General features: G+C 30.6%; 1 long non-coding RNA gene across 2 annotated transcripts; it reads right to left on the bottom strand.

The window, feature by feature from the left end:
- Nucleotides 1-258: 258 nt before the first annotated feature.
- On the bottom strand, nucleotides 259-5,864 carry LOC143057646 (uncharacterized). Of its 2 annotated transcripts, XR_012972772.1 has the most exons (3): nucleotides 5,486-5,643; nucleotides 3,578-4,275; nucleotides 259-955 (listed from the first exon to the last, which is right to left on the bottom strand). It is a non-coding gene; the product is annotated as an uncharacterized LOC143057646 (long non-coding RNA). The 2 variants fall into 2 exon arrangements; XR_012972771.1 differs by lacking the exon at nucleotides 259-955 and having other exon boundaries at nucleotides 2,132-4,275; nucleotides 5,486-5,864.
- Between the last annotated feature and the right edge of the window lie 9,234 nt (nucleotides 5,865-15,098).

Raw genomic sequence — 15,098 nt, 5'->3', positions numbered from 1 at the left:
CAGAATTCGTGACATGTTGATTTGGGATAATGCATTCATTTGACGTTTAGTAGGAGATATTTTTATGTATATTTTATTAATAATGTTAATTTGACAAAAAAGAGAAGCAGAATATTACAAAGCACAAATGAAAAACGAAGTGCGCAAATGCGCAAATGCGTAGTATCTTGAATAATATTATAATAAAATATCAATTGGGTAAATGAAAGATCATCTTGGTATCTGTGGAATATTTCTTCAATTTGTCAGATACGACTATACAGATTGACCGACATCAGGAACACTCCAACCTACGAATTTGAATACAACGAAGTATGCGACAAAACTCGTGAAAAGGTATCTTTCCAATTAAAGGGACCTTACACATACATTTTTTTCTAGGTTCACTTCCACCATTTTTTATTTTCTTTTAGAAAAAGAATGAAGGCCAACAGTTTTTCAATTCCATTTTTCAGATAAGCTTTGAGAGATATTTTCGGCTTCCCAAAGATGATAATGGTTGACTATCCCTTCTGTATTGTTTACCCCATGGTGTGTGTCTTTATTGTTGGCACTCTTTCTGTGCTTACATTTTACATTTTAGCGCTCTTAAAGTGTCTAATGTTGGTAATGATCTACATACCCTTTAACGCCTTAGCTAGACCCCGATGTTTTTTGGTGGATTTCGTGTCGCTCAGTGTTTGATTTTCTATGTTATCGTTTTATATACATACTGTTGTTAGTCATTTGATCGTTTAATGTGCTTTTTGCCATTTCATTGTCGATGTTTTCAGTATTTTTGATTATCCAACAAATGAACTTACATGTTCTTTTTAGTAAATGTCGTCTCTCTTTTATACGTTGTTGTTTTTTTCCACAAGCATGTTATAAGAGCGAATGAGCAGTCTGATGATGCATTTGAAAATAATATTCGTACAATATATAAATCCATCAATCATCTTTGGCCTCTGAATTTCTTAAAAATCAGACTAAAGCAAAATGATAAATACATGAAAATGACGACCGTAAAGATAATGTTGGAAACGTTTAACCGGAGTCACATCAACTATACCAACGGTTGTTAAAAGAAATCATCAATACGTATGTACTTCATTTGTATAAGCAAAAACCTAACCCCCTCCCGTTAACTTCATCGAAATGGAAAAGAAGTAGCTCGATTAAAAGGTATCGTAAAGTTTCATTATACCTGCATATGAATGTTAGGATGCGTGTTAATTTGCATGTTGGAATATGAGGTAGCACTCCACAGATAGGTGTGTAGTTTCGCATTTTGGCCATTGTGGATTTTTCAAATATGAGAGTTAGTGTGAAACAAAATTAATTTTTAGATAGCTGTCGCACGACCTTTGTGATTTAATCTTACAGAAAAAGATAAGGCGAAAGACACCCACTTTTTATTTGATCAATATAAAGATTAATGGTAACAGTTTCTAAAAAGGTAACACTCAAAGGCAAATTCTAGTTTGATCACACTTTTTGGGGATATGTGACTTTTTTTACACCCCCCCCTCCCCTATCCCATTTTTGCAATATTGTATGGTACATAAATGCAGAATGTTGCAATGGATAAACATAGAAGGAATAATATTTCACCCTTTTAACTTTTGAAAATCAAATCTATGGAAGATACTGATTAGATACATATGCACATGTACAACACAAACAGTGAGATAAATGTAATAGAAATCCAAGAATAAGAGTTGATATAACATTTTGTGGTTCATTTTCAATTTTATTTTCTAACTGTTGAGTGCTGCGTAAATGCATTACAAGAAACGCATTCCATGTGAACGCACCCAGTCTTACCATGCGATTCCATTCTTTTTGTTAAGTTCTTACCTTAATGTGTATCGTCTTCATTTATTAATGAGACGACCATTGCCTCTTATATCAGACAAATTTTTAATTTAATCCAATTTCGTTTTTGAAACAATGATTAAATTTATAAAATACTCAATTTCAAAGTCAAAATAGGTTTCAAATTAGAAACCTTTCATACAAGTATTTGAAAAATTCATTCCCTGGCCCCTCCTATGCTTAAAAAAATGCACAATCATTAGAGTTATACTTGTCTATTCAAAAAAGTTAGTGAAGACAGTTTCCTGTACGGAAGAAAAATAATAAAAAAATAGTTATTTCACTTTTATTTCCTGTATTACGAAGAACTAGAGGCTCTCAAGAGCCTGTGTCGCTCACCTTAGTCTATATGCATATTAAACAATGGACACAGATAAATTCATAACAAAATTGTGTTTTGATGATGGTGGTGTGTTTATAGATCTTACTTTACCGAACATTCTTTTTGCTATAATTATTTCTATCTATAATGAACTTGGCCCAGTAGTTACAGTGGAAAATATTTTCTAAAAATCTACAAAAATTTATGAAAAATGTAAAAAAATTACTATAAAGGGCAATAACTCCTAAAGGGGTCAACTGACCATATCGGTCGTGTTGACTTATTTGTAAATCTTACTTTGTTGAACATTATTGCTGTTCACTGTTTATCTTTATCTATAATATTATTCAAGATTATAACCAAAAACAGCAAAATTTTCTTAAATTACCAATTCAGAGGCAGCAACCCAACAACTGGTTGTTCGATTCATCTCAAATTTTCAGGGCAGATAGATCTTGACCTGATAAACAATTGAACCCCATTTCAGATTTTCTCTAAATGCTTTAAATTTTTAGTTATAAGCCAAAAACTGCAATTTACCCCTATTAACTATTTTTAACCATGGCGGCCGTCTTGGTTGGTTGACCGGGTCATCGGACACAATTTTTAAACTAAATACCCCAATGATGATTGTGACCACGTTTGGATTAATTTGGCCCAGTAGTTTAAGAAAAGATTTTTGTAAAAGATTACTAAGCTTTACGAAAAATGGTTAAAAATTGACTATAAAGGGCAACAACTCCTACAGGGGTCAACTGACAATTGCAGTCGTGTTGACTTATTTGAAAATCTTACTTTGCTGAACATAATGGCTGTTCACTGTTTATCTCTATCTATAATATTATTCAAGAAAATAACCAAAAACAGCAAAATTTCCTTAAAATTACCAATTCAGGGGCAGCAACTCTACAACGGGTTGTTCGATTCATCTGAAATTTTCAAGGCAGATAGATCTTGACCTGATAAACAATTTAACTCCATGTCAGATTTGCTCTTAATGCTTTGGTTTTTGAGTTATAAGCCAAAAACTGCATTTTACCCCTATTATCTATTTTTAGCCATGGCGGCCATCTTGGTTGGTTGACCGGGTCACTGGACACAATTTTCAAAGTAGATACCCCAATGATGATTGTGGCCAAGTTTGGTTTAATTTGGCCCAGTAGTTTCAGAGGAGAAGATTTTTGTAAAAGTTAACGGCGGACGACGACGACGGACGCCAAGTGATGAGAAAAGCTCACTTGGCCCTTTGGGCCAGGTGAGCTAAAAATAAACAATACATTCTGACTAAAAATATAAAAATAATATAACAGAAGTAACAGTGATTAATAGCAGGTCAACAAATCATTTCAATTTAAAAAAAAATTAGAAAACTATATACTTCTATTGAAAAAAACTCACTTGTTACGTTATAACATTTTAAGATAAGACAATAGCATACACTATTGCTCTCACGTCCACTACATATGAACTTCGATGGATAAGTGTCTATTTTCTTTCTTTCTTTTTTTCTTCTTTTTTTTGTTTCTTTTTTGTTTCTTTATCTCTTCTCTTTTTCTTTTTTTTTTCTTTGTTGGCAGAATCATGATATCCTCTTTTAAATCGATTTACAACTTCCTTTTAGTCTGGGCGAGAAGGCATATTTCAATATTTTCGAAACCTACATTGATATATCATGTATATTACTGCATTTTGGTTTTGTGCTGTCTCATCGCTGGATGGATGTCACATCAACCAACAACTAGGTATATATAGGTAAATATGTACCAATCACCGTATACTTGAATGTAGAAAAAAAAACATTGAAAAATTGTCAAAACATATCAAAAGATAATGGTTAAGCAAAATGTCAACTGTTTATATACTTTGAATAAATGGACATTGAATGTGTCCTATTAACTTTGTGATCATTTCAGATCACGATTCAAGTGCACCAAATACCCATGTTCTCAAGGTGTCATCAAACGGGCCTTTGTTAAACAGCATTTTTTCCAGTTCTGGATTAAATCGACATGGAATTGCTATCGACGAATAACACGGCGAAATGTTCGATTTGCCAGTACCCATGATGTTAATTAGATATCCTTGATATCCAAGAACTGGAAAGAAAAAGAAAATACAGTTAATATTACACGGATGAGACAACTCATAAAGAAAAAAATAAAAATAAATCTAGAAGTTAAAATTGATACTATAAGTCAGAAGAGCATTAGTTAAGGAACAAAATAAGCTTAGAGTATTTATAGGTTATGGATCTCTGTTTCAAGATATGTGTTTCGTTTTAATTTTGGAAATTAACGAGTCGGACTTTTACCTCATTTTTGCATTGGTAGTTTTTTGGTTCCAAAATGGAAGAAATAAAATCTAGAATCTACATTCATTTGGTTAAATGACACTTTATGTACTATTGAAGTCATAATATTAAAAAAAATTACGTAGTATCGTAGGCAAAGCAAAAAGGAGCCCGAACATTTTACAAAAAATCCAAACCGTCACCTAAGTATATTCCTAAAATACCAGGCTAATCAGAATGTATGCCAAACTCACGATTCGTCTTCATAAGATTCACCAATGGCACTCAAATCAAATAGAAGTAATATGACGTTGATGAGCATTACATTGTGTAATTATTTAACATTAAGAAAGGTTATACTAAATTCAGCAATCGTAACATATGATAGACACATCTTGCACAGCGTTTAATAGTTATCAAAAGTACCAGGATTATAATTTTATACGCCAGACGCGCGTTTCGTCTACATAAGACTCATCAGTGACGCTCAGATCAAAATAGTTAAAAAGCCAAATAAATACAAAGTTGAAGAGCATTGAGGATCAAAAATTCAAAAAAAGTTAAAATATTTTAACATACTACCAGTAAATCAAAAGAAAATGAACATACTAATGATAATTCATGTCAGCACAAATATGCTAACTTCTTGGTAAATAATAGCCGAACGTATTATTCAGAGTATATTGAGAAAAAAAAGACAGGTTTGATCCCCCATTTTCTACATACGCAGTATGCCTGTACCAAGTCAGGAATGTGAAAGTTGTTCTACAACATTCATTGTATGTGTTTGGGCTTTTGATTTTTCCATTTGATTAGGAACTTAAATTTAGTTTGGAATTTTCCACGGAGTTCAGTATTTTTGTGATTTTTACTTTTTAACATACTACAATATCAATTCGTATATTTTCCTACATATATTTCTCCATAAAAGAGGGGCGAAAGATACAAAAGATACATTCAAACCCATTAGTCGAAAACAAACTGACAACGCTATGGTTTAAAAAAAAGACACTTACCTGACGGAAGTTGTAAGCTCCCCGGCTTTGGTAATGCTGCTTTAATTGTTTCGAAATCTGGATCATTGCTTTCAATCTTATATTCAGGATTTCGCATTCCAGAAAACACGCATAATGTTACATTCATATTTCTAAAACAATTAAATGATATGGTTTGAATTTATCCGTCGACGTTTTGGTCTGCTAGATAGTTTCATATTTGCGTTTTCAAAGATTTTCACGTTAAATAAGTGTTGAAGCAAAAATGCACATGCTTTCGTTTTAATTCGTTTTTCTTCCTTAAGACTTACACATTATTTTTAATCGTGACTATTTAAACGACAAATTTGAAATATATAAGTGGCTTCAAGATTTAGGAAATACGCTTCAAACCGTTCAGTTGATGTGGGTCCGTTTAGTTGATTTCGGAACCTAATAAAACTGCTATACAGCGTTCCACTTATTTTGGATCTCTAGCTTCTTTGATAATTTCTTTATAAAAAATATACAACTCCAGTAACCAACATGAGTTAATGTATTGTTAATTTGGTTCCGTGTTTAAAACTACTATTGCTTTAGAACGACCTGATATAGACGACACATGAAAACTATGATGCTGTAATATTTTAGAGATTGAAACATGTAATCAAATAGTCACTCTTGCGTGGTATGAAAATAGATGATTTACAATTTAAATAATTTGGAAAGTGTACGCCTTATTCTTTCCATTTGATCTTGTTTATAAAAGTTTAAATAATGCCTGTACAATTCATTTTGTAAATGATTATTTATTAAATGCCTGTGGAAATATAAACTAAGCTGAATATATTAACAGCTTTACCAAAAAGCACAAACGTACGAATCGGGCAGTAATTTTAACTGATCATGATGAGGAGTATCATGTATATTGATGTTTTTAACCTTTGAAATGTTCCCTTCGTTAACTGATTGCACCACTATTTGTCATATATTATTAACTATTTGTGTATTCTAAATTTTAGTATTGAGATAATTTAACTGTCGAGAGTGGATAAATATCGTATTACACGAGATTTGGTGGTGGAATTTGTTTCTTTAATGATTTTCTAACATTATGCAGGCAAACTTATTCCTTCTTTTCGAATGATCTGCAAAAAGATGTGCTTTTCTATGTGACGTCGTCAGGTATGGTCCCCTTTTTTCAAGCCGTCACAATAGGAAATTCAGCGGAAAGCAAGAAAATTCGACGTCATAATCGGATTTTAACCAATGAAGTACTGAGATCAAACGAACCACATGTTGATTAATTTTTTTTTATACAATAGGTGCAGAAAGGGATAAATTGACGAAGAATTAGAGAAACTGAAATATCTAGGATACAAAAAAATGTTCACGTTTACTAAATCAATTCATCGATTGATTTGGTTACAAAGTAAGCTGTACATCCTGGTTTTAAAACACGTACAGTGAGATAGAACCAATGCATTCACATCTGTATATGATAAATTAAAATATATTTATTTATGTATTGCTTAAGTAACATTTACGAAAAACATGGTCCTAAACAATGTCGATATCATATTATGTCATGCGTTTCACAGACTGGCATGACGTCTTTCCGTTAAATCTTTTGGATGTGTACTGATTAATACCTATAGCTAAGACTGGTTTCTATCACTGCAAGTAGTCATGGATCGGAAGTTCTTTTGTTTTATTTTCCATTTCTGTGTTTGTTTGGTTCACTCGAATTTGAATCAAGCCATTTTTAACTGTTTTAAAGACTGGTCTTATGTAACTCTGTCGCGCCAACATCCAATGGATTTAGTGTAAAGACGTCAATGTTCAAATGTTCCCATTACATTAACTTCATTCAAGAGCTCTTATTACACAAAAAAAAAACTTAATTATTGGGAAGAACCATGTTCCGCTCATACGAACAAAAAGATTGTCTTATAAATGCGTAAAATAAAACAAAAACTAATGTGGGATGATGAATTGCTCGGATCATTATTAGGAGAAAATACTAGTACTGAAAGAGAAATTACAAAATGTTTACGGTCACCATTACAAATATGATGATTGATATGGTGTGTCTGTCTACACTAACTAGCGCAATGTTTTCGATCTTTATATACCAGAATAGTCTTCTTATTTAGAAGTCCACCAATTGTGATGTTTTATAGAGTTAAGATTCGCATTGCTTATGGTCCATTAAATTGTAGCAGAAAACGATTACTCTAGCCTGTCGAGGCTACTTAATTTGTTTCGCTTGCAGTTTTCGTTTTTTTTTTCAATTACTCTAAGCACTTTACTTGTTGAAACAAATATACACAAGTTCGTACAAAAAGGAACATAACTTCAAACTTCATTTACTTGGATAAAAATGACTTTAAATAATTTTAGAAGAATAAGTAAAAATCTCAATACTTGTTATCTTAACTGAATATTTCTAAAATTCCTGAATGCTACTACTGTTTTGCATTTAAAAATAAGTTGCTAAAATACATCGGCTTATATAAAAAAAAGTATTTAAAAAAAAAGGTTGATATGAGTTCTTCGTTATAAAGCTTAACATTGATTCATATAACCCATAGGTAAATATTGTCAAGGCAACGCAAGGCCTGAATAGGTTTTCCATCTGCATATATTCAAACACTCCATGAATTTATAAAATATCAAATGGAGTATAATGTTAACAGATTCTAATAAAAGGGTTTTTTCTCCGTTTCCGTCTTCTTCTTTGAGTTATGATTGGTTGATTAATTGATGGGTTTTTTGTTGGTTTTTTACTGTTCAATATAGTTCGTAAAATTATTCTTTCATCTTTGACATGCTCCTTCTACATGTTCTATGTTTTATGTTTATGTGTATAAAACGATATAAAATAACACATGATATATTTATGATTTCAAACGATGTAATTTGAGGTCAGTCAGACGCCTGCTTTATAATACATAGCATCTTGATAATCATAATCTGTACCCTGATAAAAAATAATTTCATTGATATCTACATTAATGATGAAATGGAACTAAATACTTACTTCTATTTCTGCCTCTGGTAAGTAAACAAAGGTCATCTCAAAGTGTAAATGTGCGTAATTTCAGTTTGTATTACAGTTGTCTTTCGTAGAATGTCAATAAAAACATAATCGTATTGCCTTGAATATATTCAGACAGCATGGTCAATAATGGTTAACTAATGAGTTTTACATATATGTCAGAAGAGGATTAATTTGCTAAACCTTGTACACCTCTATGGAACGCACACATGTTTCATGTTTTATTTTTCTACATTGAATCGATACAATTGCTGGGATTTGTCAGTATTGCTTTTGCATACATATCTGTTCAATGTTTTAAAGGATATTAGAAGATTTAGTTAATTTACTTGAAATGTTAACGATTTTGAGTTTCATTACTATACACACAATCATTACCAGATGCCAACAAGTTATGAAATCAATGCTATTACGAATAAATCTATGATCTTGATAAGAGCACTGTCTGGGGGTCTCAGAAGAGGTAATTAGGAAATTAGGAAATCGCATGCTTATTCTCGCTATATTAGGTTGCAATTTTTCTAGTTGTAAATTCATGGACGATTCTGGCTGTGAAATAGTAAATTGTATCGTCATAAAACATAAATTAAATTTGTTCCTCATTACATAAATTATTAAAAAAACTTTCTACATTAACTATACTGTTCGCAAATCTGCATAGTCTGCACATTCTAACAATTCATGATCGCATCCACAATTACATCTTAAAATGATACTGATTGTCCTCTAGTTCTTAGAGTTTATTTAGGTACTAAACACTATTGTTCGCAAGCCTTCATAGAATTTGCCTTTATCAAACAGTAATTGTTCCAGTTGTATATTTAATCCATGCGGAATTTCTATCCTAGAATAGTATGAACAGCACGCTAAAAGGGAAGGCCGTTTAATCTCAACAACATATCCAATATAGCCTAGCACTGGAAAGATAGAAAACATAAACTAAAGAGTAAATAAACCCGTATAGTTATATGTTTTCCAAACTTAGGTGATCTTTAATCATCATTGAACATAACAAAATGAAGTTAAAACACGTTAACCCATTTTTAATATACAAATCAATGTAAAATAAGCACCAAGGAGATGCCCACGATATGAAAAGCGTATTCTGATGTTCATAAATTACTCGTTTAAAGCTTTCGTATATGATTCAATATTTTTGTTTTCGATTCATTCTGTATTACTGTTGATGATTTAACTTGTGTGATATATGAAACCAATATAACCAATATATGGTCTTTTGTAAAAAGGATTTTATAAAAAGTTCATAAAAAAGCAAAATGTGTGTGTGTGGGGGTGGGGGGGGAGGGGGCGGTAGCACTACAAACCATTAAAAGTCTGAAATGGCCTATATCTGTACTCGACTGTACTGATTTTTACTCGACCAGTCTGAATTCGTCTGAGTTTTACTTGATAGTACTCGACTGTAGTCTGAACCATACTTAACAGTCTGAATGTGTACTTAACCATTTTATACGAGTCTGAACCGTACTCGACCTAGTCTGAACCGTACTCGACCTAGTCTGAACCGTACTCGACCTATCTGAACCATACTCGATCTAGTCTGAACCATACTCGACCAAGTCTTAACCAACCTAGACCTATTCTTTGTATCTATCAACTGAATGTTATCAATTTAGGAATTCTTTTAATAAAAATGAAATTTGAACAGCAACTTGAAATTAAAAATGTATTCAATACAGTATTGAAATTAAAATTTCACAATAATCAATCATAATATAACTTCAACTCAATATTAATCAACACTTACATAATGATGTATATGTATATGTATATTTTCAATATAATTCAAAATTTTATAAATATTTCGGAAGTATTTTATGGTAACTGGACTATTTTCACCATTAACTTAAGCCTAGTATAGATATATGGTGTCAGTTGAGTTCAGGTAATAATGCAGTGAATGTTTTTATTAAGATATATATAAAATAGTATATAAAACAACTTAATAAATTTTAGAAAAATGGGAGCTTAATTGTTTTGTTTTATTAAACCAAGAATTTAATATAATCATGATAACAGAATTTCCATAGCAATCCTTGAAAACCTTTTTAAAAAAGGAAATGTATTCCAAAGTAAACAGTAAAAAATATTTCAATTAGTATTTTTTTTGTCAAATTAACATGGCATACATAAAGCACTTTAATATGTTCTAATTACCTCAGTACATGTGTGTTTTACAGGTAAAAAGAAAACCCTATTTTCTTAAATTCGTGTATTACTTATTTAGTACATACATGTATATTCGAAAGGCCTTGTGATTTAATTTAAACAGGATGTTGCAATTTTGATTCAATGTTACTTACAATTTAATACCTCTGGCCAGGTGTGATCTTATTTTGAGTTTGCCCCCAAGCAGAGGTTATACTTAATATTTCACCACTAATCAGAAAAACACTTTTATTTATTTATTTAATTTTATCCCTCTTTTATATAAGCTATATATAATATATTTTTTTTATCCTAAATATAATCAGAGATATATTTCTTTTATAAGGTTAATTGTTTTATAAATTTTGTTGGCTGTTGTATATATATAAGTTAAAAAGAAATTTATTTTAACAGTTTTTTGGTCTAGTATGGTTCAGACTGGTCGAGTATTGTTCAGACCTTTGGTTAAGTATGGTTTAGACTGGAAAAATAGGTCAAGTACATGTCGAGAATGGGTTAAGACTGTTTCAGACTGGTCGAGTAATAGTTCAGACTATTTTCAACGGCAAAGATAAGGGTCAAGTACGATTCAGTACAGTCAAGTATGGTTCAGACTGGGGTCGAGTAATGTCAAGTAAAAGTCAGACCAATTCAGACTGGTCGAGTAAAAATCAGTACAGTCGAGTACAGAAATAGGCCATTTCAGACTTTAATGGTTTGTAGTGTAGACGTAGACATGTGGATCATATAAACAATGTTTACCAGACGGAAGTTGAAAACTACCTGCTGTCACTACAAAAGTCAAAAAGTCTGAAAAGACCAGTTTTGGTCTGAATTTACATGAACTTTTACTCGACATTCTTAATTTGTCGGAATAATTTTTAAAAATTCTTGACATAGTATTCATTTGTCTAAACATATACTATGCTTGCATATTTGTACATATATCTACCATTTCTGATGTATTTGTTATTTCTTTTATACATTTTAGAATACTACAATGAGTGTAAGTATATGTGTGTTGAATTGTTCTTACATGTGCTTCTATGTGCTTTTAGTTTATGAGCTGGCATTTGTTAAAAATCATGCAAATGAGCAATGGATTCAATCCTAAAACTATAAACCTACATGTAACTCTCATTTAAATAATCTAAAATATAGAACATCTCGCTCAAATTACTTTTAAATAATAATTAAATATTCATGAATCAATGAAACAAAAACAAAAATTTGAAGAAAAAAAAATGAAAAGGGAATCAGTTGTACTTATCAACTACAGCCATTTTGTTTTATTTGCTTTAGGCTTGACATGCTTACTTTTGTAACGGTTTAAACATGTTTGCAATTGCTTGTGTTCATTTATATGAAAGTGCATGCTACGTTATGCTAAATTGGGCTTTTATTGTGCTGCTTTGTTCAATTAATTGGTTATTTATTTTGTTATTGTAGTACATTTTGTACAAGAAATTTGCATCCTCCTTATAAATGACCAACATACATGACATATAAAAGGAAAACATTTTAAAGTGTCAAAATATGTGTCCATTGTATGGTTATGAGACAAATGTCTTTCTTTGGACAATAGTGAAAAATTTAAAAAAAATATAATACCCTAGGAATTACTAGAATAATTATATAACATTCAAAATAAGACTTTGATAATAGCCATAGAATTACTATACTGACTAAAACCTTGACTGAAACATACATGTTTGCAATCTTACAATTAAGGGGAGATAATATTTTGGATTATCTCTCTTTGATTGTTGAAATTTAGTTTGAGTGGGTATACATTTGTTAGTTTTTTTCTCCATTAACCCCTTTCTTTGGAAACAGGTAATCCCAAATTTGTTTTTATTTATAAACAAAAATCAGAAAACATATCATAATATGACAATCATGATTGTTGTTACTCTTGCTTTTTTTATTTATTTCAATTCTTATGATGTTTGCACAATGTTTTATAAAGATTTATTTATGCATGAAAGTAGATTTATATACCAACTTGTTTATTCATATATAATATTACAGCTTTGTGTTTTCATTGACATTTGTATGAGTCAAGGTGTAATTAAAGGAATGAAAATCATAAATGGAATGTTTATGCTTTACCTAAGCTATTTAAATGGCTAAGGATTCATTAAAAATTTTCTCATACAACTGTCAAGGTTTAAATTCTAGAGAGAAACGGAGAGATGTGTTCGAATACTTGAAATCAAAGCTCTGTCATATTTACTGTCTGCAAGACACACACTTTACTGAAAAAGATGAATCATTTATTAGAAACCAATGGGGAGGAGAATGCATTTTTAATTCTTTTGCTTCAAATCAAAGAGGAGTTGCCATTTTATTTGCAAATAATCTTGAATATAAAATAAATAAGATAAAGAAAGATGATAATGGAAATTTTCTTGGTGTAGATATTACAATTGAAGGTAAAAATATAACACTTGTTAATTTATATGGACCAAATAATGACTCACCATCTTTTTATAATAAAGTTAATGAAATAATAGAAAACTTTCTAAAGAAGTAGAAATTCAAAACAGCTATAGATTTGACCATTCACCAATAGTTCTACATTTAAAAAAAAATAATTTGTCTAATAAGCTTCTTGAATTTTCTTGACAAGTGTCTTGACAGTATGAACATTGTCTTAACATTTCTCGACACTTCCTGTTTCATCTGATATGAGTCTGGATTAGTCTCGACAAATTCTTGACTGTCTTAAATTTGTCTCGATCTGTCTTGACATATTCTTGACATTCTCAATGGTGTATGAATATGTCTTGACACATTCTTGACAGTCTTAAATATGTCTTGACACTATCTCAACAGTATAAATTTCGCCTGAAATGTGTACAGACTTATTCTGCATTGTTTATGACATTCTATTGCTGTTATATACTCCTTTTTATTATGGCTAAACTAAATTTTGAAGAATCAAGGATAAATTTGGTATAGTAAGATACCTTTTTTGTGCACCAAAGTTTGAATACCCTGAAAAATCATCATGTAGTTTCATTTTGATTTATTTTATTAAACATTTAATTAATTGTTTTCACTTTGAATATAAGTCGAAGTAACTGACAAACAGCATTTAGATTTTTGCCACTCACAAAACTGCCAGTCAAATTTGCTTTACTAAAATAGATTAAAACAGTTTAAACATGCGACCATGTGTCTCTTGTGGAACCCACGATTCATCTTTTGGGTTTGAGTGGCTAAAACATAGGGGGGGGGGGCTTTTGTGTAGGTCGAAGAATTTGTTCTCATCTTGATTCAAAAACCTTATTCATTTTTTTGAACAACCCAAAAACGTTTTTTATTCAAATTTGAGTGTTGAATTTTATAATTTTTTCCAAAAAAATATTTTGATAACTCCTTCCTGAAAAGAAAAAAGTGATCAGATCTATATTGTGCATATCTGTTTGAGATCCATTTCATAAGACCAATGATATCTGTAGAAATCATTGATGGGACCCATTATGAATACATTTGTTTTTTTTATTATTCCTGGAGTAGATAATAAATTTCTTTTAATCTTTTGAATGGTCAACTGACAAGTTGTATGGCTGCTTACAGGTAAATCAGTAATTTCTATTTGACAGTTGCGTGTATTTCGGGTGTGGAATACCTTAACTTTATGGTAAACATCCTGTCCATATCTAATACTTAATATATAATATTCCAACAGATGACATTACACAAATTTTTCTTCTGTTAAATGAATGCTTTGTATATCATCATAATTTGACATTTATATCAACTACTTTTTTGTACAATAATTATTTACCATATTAACATTGAATATTATGAATGTAGAATGAAATATGTATACAGTATGGTTGGTTTTAATTAATAAGATTTTGGAATCAAAATTTGAAATTTTTTAAAAACCCACATTTCAATTGTTTTATATCAACACACTCACATTTAAATTATTTTGTACATTAGATTTCATAGCCATATTTGCATTTGTAAAAATATTCAGATACCCAAATTTTCAATTATTTTACATGCCTAACTTTCATAATTTTTGTAAGTAGTGTAACTTAAAACAACAGTATATTATGTAAAGGGAAATATATCATGAATATTGGTCATGATTTGTTAAACTTAGAACTGTCAAGTAAATTTAAGACACAATTCAAAATGTTCAGAATATGTCAAGCCATACTGAGAAAAAATAAGAATGTCGAGAATTTGTCGAGAAATTTCAAGACAGTATTTAAATGTCACGAATTTGTCAAGAAATTTTAAGACCATATTCAGAATGTCAATAATATGTCGAGTAAATTTCATACAAATTTGATATTAATGAGAATTTGTCAAGAAAAATTAAGACACAAGTCATACTTTTGGAGAATGTCGAGTAAAAGTTCATGCAAATCAAGACAAAAACTGGTCTTTTCAGACTTTTTG

This window comes from Mytilus galloprovincialis, chromosome 13 (genome assembly GCF_965363235.1).
Source record: "Mytilus galloprovincialis chromosome 13, xbMytGall1.hap1.1, whole genome shotgun sequence".
Lineage (NCBI taxonomy): Eukaryota > Metazoa > Mollusca > Bivalvia > Mytilida > Mytilidae > Mytilus > Mytilus galloprovincialis.
Note: the sequence above shows the minus strand (reverse complement) of the source record. Positions and strands in the feature narration are given on the sequence as shown.